Here is a 6,463-nt window from a genome sequence, read left to right as displayed (position 1 = left end):
AATAATAAATGACCATGAGTCAAGGCTGACTTTTGCTTTCACACGGGACACGAACAGCTGTCTACTGGGTGAAAGTCCTGTGTTTGTTTGACTCATTCTTCCACTCAAACGTTGTCGCTCTCTATACTACGTCGCCTGACTTCCACTTTAGAGGCAGCCCTGCACGTCCTGGCTCACGATTATATACTAATTAACTAGTGCATTACTTTTCACAGGTATAAATATGAACAGTGAATGAGAACAGCCTGAAAATAAGAACACTAAAGGAAAGAAAATCTCAGGGAAACAGGAAGTCTCTTCCTCAGCTTCCAAGTTGCTTGGGATTCACCGTCTGCCTTAGTGAAAGTGACAAATTCACACCTACCCACCTCCACCCCATCATCCAGAGATCCCTTAGAATGTCAGTATAAAAAGAACTTTGAAAGAAAAGGTTACTTTGGGCAACATGGCTTCCCATCTCAGTTCATTGCCACCTTTATAAATGTCACTTCAACATGACAAATGTCATCACACTCTCAAGGATCGGCATTCTTTAAGCCAGCAGACGAAGCATCTACAACCAGGTCCTTCTTGATCTGATGACGCATTAAGTGACTGATCAAGCTTCATTAGGTCCTTGTTGAAGTTTTGCAGTAACCTTTAAAGGCCAGCTGATCTATTATGTAAGATCCTTTGCAAGCACAGACTCAAATGATAAACACAGTGGTGAGTGAAATGAATGTTTATAGCACCTTTCTAGAGCAGACATCACAAAGTGCCTCGCAATAAAAGCAACAGACAAAATAAAAGCAATATGAGAGTGTACAAAACTAGTCCAAATATTAATAAGGCAAACTCCAACATGCCAACTGAAATTAATATGGTAGTTAACACCTGTATAACCAAATCATGTGGGGGTTAGTTAAACATTAATTAAAAACAATACCAACCATTCAGTTTAATTTCAATAAACAACATTTTTAAGATGTTTTTATGTCTGATCTGGTGGCTTCATTTTCATAATGTTACAGAATGTTATCTGAAGTGTAAATATTAAAAATTGAAATATCAAATAACTCATCGGCTTCGCTATGCCTCTCATCCTTTGTGATTGGTATTCATTTAGAATGCAGAATGGATATCAGATAATTAATTCATCTGTTTAGTAATCGTCATGAAAATCCTCTTGCGGGATTAATAAAGTATGTATAAAAAAATAAATAAAAAAAAGGCATATACTGTACACCCAGTTGCTAGTTTATTACAGCAGGTACACCTATCTTAAACGGATGCAGTGTAATACAACAGCCCTCCAATGACACAATGAGACCTACCTTCATAAAGGTTATTATATACATATTTTTGTTAAAGCTGAGCGGCGGGCCCCTGGTTAGCTCACCTGGTAGAGCAGGCGCCCATATATAGAGGTTTACTCCTCGACGCAGCGGCCGCAGGTTCAACTCTGACCTGTGGCCCTTTGCTGCTGTTCATTCCCCTTCTCTCTCCCCTTTCAAGTCTAAGCTGTACTATCCAAATAAAGGCCTAAAAATGCCCAAAAAAGAAAAAAAGCTGAGAGGTGTTGATTTGGCTTTAGTGCCATTTTGGAGGCTGTAGTTGTGATGTTGAGTTGTGTCATACTGAGAGGTGCTGAGTGGACAAAATATTTAATCACCTATATATTCAGTGTTAAGAAGCTGTGGTTTGCATCTTTGACATACAAAATACAATGAAACATTGTTTTATTTGTAAAGTTACGGCATTAGTGAAATGTGTTTTGCAACAATCATAAAAAATAAATGCAGGTTTGTCCACATCTTGCATTTATTAAAAACTGTCCACTAATACAGATTTTATATTGGCCAGCAGATTCTTTCTGCTGTGAATAGTAATAAAACCACATGTTCCAGTCTGTGCAGACAGGTAAACAAAAGGCCACTGACACGGTCACTTTATTAAATGGGGTTACAGGCTAACCTTGGCAGCAATGAATGCAATCTGAGGTTAACTGAATTGAGCACAGTTTCTCAGTCTCCAGCTGGCCCCATGTTGCCACAGGAGGACCTCCTTGTTTTCCAATCAGAGACACAGACAAAATCCCAAAACCCTCCGATGTGAGATAACCGGTCAAATCAATCAGGCAGAAGGACATAATCCAGCAGGGGAAATATGAAATGAAGGCTAAAATCAGAATACACTTACAAAAGAAATAGTATTGCTAAAGCAATCTTATAAAATGCCGACCTCAATCTAGCAGAAAAGAGCCTAAACAAAATAGTATCACTGGAATATTTATCCAGTTCACTTGTTTTAAGGCTTCACTGGGGGATTTATGTTGATGCTGTGGCTCCAGGCAGGTTTTTAAGGTAATCATTTCACTGCTGTCCATCACTTTACACTGGAGGGAGCTGCAGCCCAATATAACTTTAAACTGGTACTTGTAAGTGCCAGTAGGCAGTATAGGGATGGATTTGTTTACAGCAGTAAGTTTACATACTGCAGGCTTTCAACTTAAAAGGCAGTGGTTTAGGGGCTCAGTGTTGTGTGGATTACACTGTGGTCTTGTCTGTCTGCCTCGGTATTTCTTATGTGGGGCTTTAATGGTGGCAGCTCACAATTCAGAGGAAAAGAAATTAGACAGCAGCACAAGCTGAAAAAATGTGTGTGTGTGCATTGGTGCAGAGGTGAAGAGGGAATTTCAGACAATCAATAAAAGCATAAACCTTTGTGTGTTGGTATGACTGGCAGTGTAGTGGGTGAATAGTGAGGTCTAGAAACAGTGTATACTATGAATGAGATTACACATTTAACAGAAAGGAAATGTGTACTACATATGATGTTGCCAGCAGCTATAATTACGACATTACACTGTGTAGGATCTAAGCCATGGCCATTAGTGAAGCTCAATGCTTTATCAGCTTACCATTCTTTTTATGGCTGATCAATTTCCCCAGGGTCTGTTTGGGGGCTCATATCTCTCCCAACAGTATAGGGATCAATGGTGGGATTTGTTAACCCTGATTAAATTAAAGAACAGGTTAATCAGAGAGGCAATTAGCCTTAGTTTTTGCAGCCTTGTGTTTGAGAATGCTTGGATTATATTTTAAGCCTGGACACATATACTTATGGTATATGAAGGACCCATGAGACACAATCACTGCATAAACACAGAACACAATCGTGCAGTGTGAAGCAGTCATTGTACACATGGTGGGGTTTTAAGTATTGATTCAAACTCCCTGTACAACTACCTGAGCCAGCGTCTGTAATGTATATAAGTCCCAAATAAAGAAACACCGTATTATCCCCCATTTTAGCTTCACATTGCTGGTTTACAGTGCAGTGTGGGATTGATTTTATCATTGTATCGATCACCTTTAAGGCACATCTTGGAGCACCTAGTTATTTATCTTTACTTTCAACTGTCTGTGAGATCCTAGGGGATGAGTAGAGCTTTTTGTTCCCTTTGGCAACATTCCAACTGTGTGTCTTGCTTTAATGCACTCTCTAAAAAAGGTATGAAATTCCGAAAGCCTGAAATCTCAGTACACGGCCAAGGAAAGTGTGTGTGTGTGTGTGTGTGTGTGTGTGTGTGTGTGTGTGTGTGTGCGCGTGCGTTTCTCTGTGGATTTAGGGTTATGATGATACTTTCACATTATTTATCTACCACCTAGACCAGGAGTCTGTTTCAGAAAGCAGGTTTAGTGAAAACTCTTGAGTTTGTTAACCCTGAGATGAGGAAAACTCTGAGTTTTCCGTTTCAGAAAGAGAGGTTAATAAAACCTGAGAGAGAGGGGTAACTCCAGCCCGTTTCAGAAAGACAGGTAACTTCACCTCAGTCAGTTACTCTGGTAACTGAGCCTGTGAACCTAACCTGGTAGCAGGTTTTCTTCAAGAAACCTCGAGTTTCTCTCAGTCTCCTCCCTCTGACACAGCACTCTTTCATTTCCTCATTCAGTCATTCAGTCTGTATCAGGCGCATTTTACCGCAGTTTGTTAACTGCATGAATAAAAAAACAAAACGGTCGGTTTATTAACTGTGTTAAGCAGACTATAAAGCTTTTTTTTCTCAAAACATGGTATTTCCTTTTGTCGACGATCCCGTTGATGAAGAAGCTGTATTACTTCGCAGGGTGTTAAACACATGTCGGGAGATGATATTGAGGCCCCGACATCTTAATTTTCAGGTAACTTCCTATTTGAGCAGTATCGTCCTCCCATTCTTATGTAGCCTACATAACCTTATCTGTCCTCATTTCACTAACGTCACCCATCGTGCATGTTCTACTACACCCCAGTAGATTATTTGTGTCACATTACGTTTTTTTTTGCAAACAGCAGTTTTCTTTACAACATTGGCGATGTGGAGCATTTTAGTAAAGCCACTGTATAACAAAGCGCCGTCAGAAGAGTGACTCGCTCTGAAATGTTTTTTCAACAGGTAGTGTAGTGTTCCCTGGACACAAACCAGTAAGAGACATTAAAAAGAAAATCCACAGTATTGCAGGTGAATGATGTAAACCCTTTTATATAAAAGATTAGGAATTATAATTGTGTTAATGATGGTGCTGCAGCCTCAGAACGGGTTAGTAGGCCTAGGACTTTTTCAATGCCATTTCACCAGTAATATTATACTTATGATTAAATATGATATTAATACCTATATTGGAACTTACGCATTTACTCTAGCAGCAATTCCCCCACCAATCCTCTCTCCTTTACAGCAGCCGCTGTGTTGCTTTTTTAAATAAAAACATGTTCAAACCATGGATGTATTGGTTCAAACTCGCTGTATGTGCCCATGAGTATTTCCGCCGACCCGTTTGTTTGTGGTTGTTACCATGGTGAATCGTAGTATCATGGCTCCATTCATGCTGCCTTTTTATTGTGGTGGTGCACGCGCGTGAACCTACTCCGAGTTGATTGAACCAACTCATATCAGCTGTTCTGAAACCGAAAACTCAGAGTTTCCCATCTCAGGGTAAATCAACTCAGAGTTCAGGGTTAGACTCAGAGTTTGTTAAACCTCCTTCCTGAAACGGGCCCCTGCTTTATAATAAAAAATAAAGACATGGAAATCTTTATCCCAACTGCCTTTGGTGTGTGGTCATTTTGTGAGTTTCAGAATCTGACTTTTTCTCATTTAATCATTGCAACAAACCTCTTTGCTCTTTTCTTCTTTCCTTTGCTAATTGAAAAGTTGACATTTATTGTAGTATGCATAGTGCTAATAAACACAGTGATTTCTCAATCTCGGGGCCTGTTTCACAAAACCAAGATAAGGGATTAAACTGGGATTTATCAGTTATCCTGGATGATTTAAGCCTTGACTCGGTTTCACGAAAGTGGAGGCACATAAATCACCATGGAGATTTATTCTGTGCAGCTAGCCTGCTCCCGACCAGGCTAACAGTCAGGATTTATTTAATCCTGGAGCCTTTTCTGATCACCCAGCAGTGGTTTTACCCTATTGTTATCAGCCTGGATTAAAATACAACAGGTGCATATTGCTGTTCCTTTAAGTACTGTTATTATTTAAAGTTGTGACCATTATTTTTTTTAATAATTATTCATGTGACAGTCATCGTTACTGTTATATTGCTGTATGCAGACTGCTGTTCATATTGTTGTTAGAAGTTTGATGAATATATTATGGCAGTTGTTGAGATAATTAGATACAATTTCAAATGTGTTTTAAATGAAGTCTGTTACTAAGGGCAATACATACAATGCTGTACATTTCTATAGTTGACCAATGCACCTTGAATTATTTTAGTTGATTCATTTTTTTTTAATTCTTTAACAATAAGGATCATGTTTGTTCCACTTCCATGTGCATTGTATTTGGCATTCTTAGCACACAAATTGTGTTGTCCAGTAAACTGGGACTATAATTGGGGAGGATTGTACAATTTAAAGAACATATCCTAATTGTACAATCCTCCCAAATTATAGTCTTAGTTCACTGGACCAGTAACTATCTGGTGATGTAGTCTACTGTACATTCATGTAACAACTGTTTTTTGACCTTATATTTAGCTGGGGGGGGGGGAGATAACTGATGAATATACTCTGTTCCATTCATGTTTACAGTGTGCATGGAATTTATCACTTAATTATCTTTATAGTTTCTAGTTTTTAGAGTCCAATTTCTTCAGTGTCTTTATTTTCTATGTCCACAAGGGAGCAAGGCATATAATATGTAGAGAAGGAAACTCATCCTCTATAAAAAAATTTAAAAAAAACGCGAGAAAAAGCGTGGCAGATAATAGCGGACCGACTGAATGATAAAAAAAAAAATATATACATTTATGAACTACTGCTCTTAACTGAAACCATTCACTGAGTCACTGTCATCTGCAAAAACGAACAGTTGTACACTTTGCATTAAAAGCGAGCAGTGGAAGTTAATATGACTTAGGAAATTTATATTTTAGCCCATGAGAGAGAGGGAGAAACAGAACGAAAGATATTTATGCATCATATT

The sequence above is a fragment of the Sander lucioperca genome, chromosome 18, assembly GCF_008315115.2.
Source record: "Sander lucioperca isolate FBNREF2018 chromosome 18, SLUC_FBN_1.2, whole genome shotgun sequence".
Taxonomy (NCBI): Eukaryota; Metazoa; Chordata; class Actinopteri; order Perciformes; family Percidae; genus Sander; species Sander lucioperca.
The sequence above is the reverse complement of the archived record's forward strand: the minus strand, read 5'-3'. Positions refer to the sequence as shown.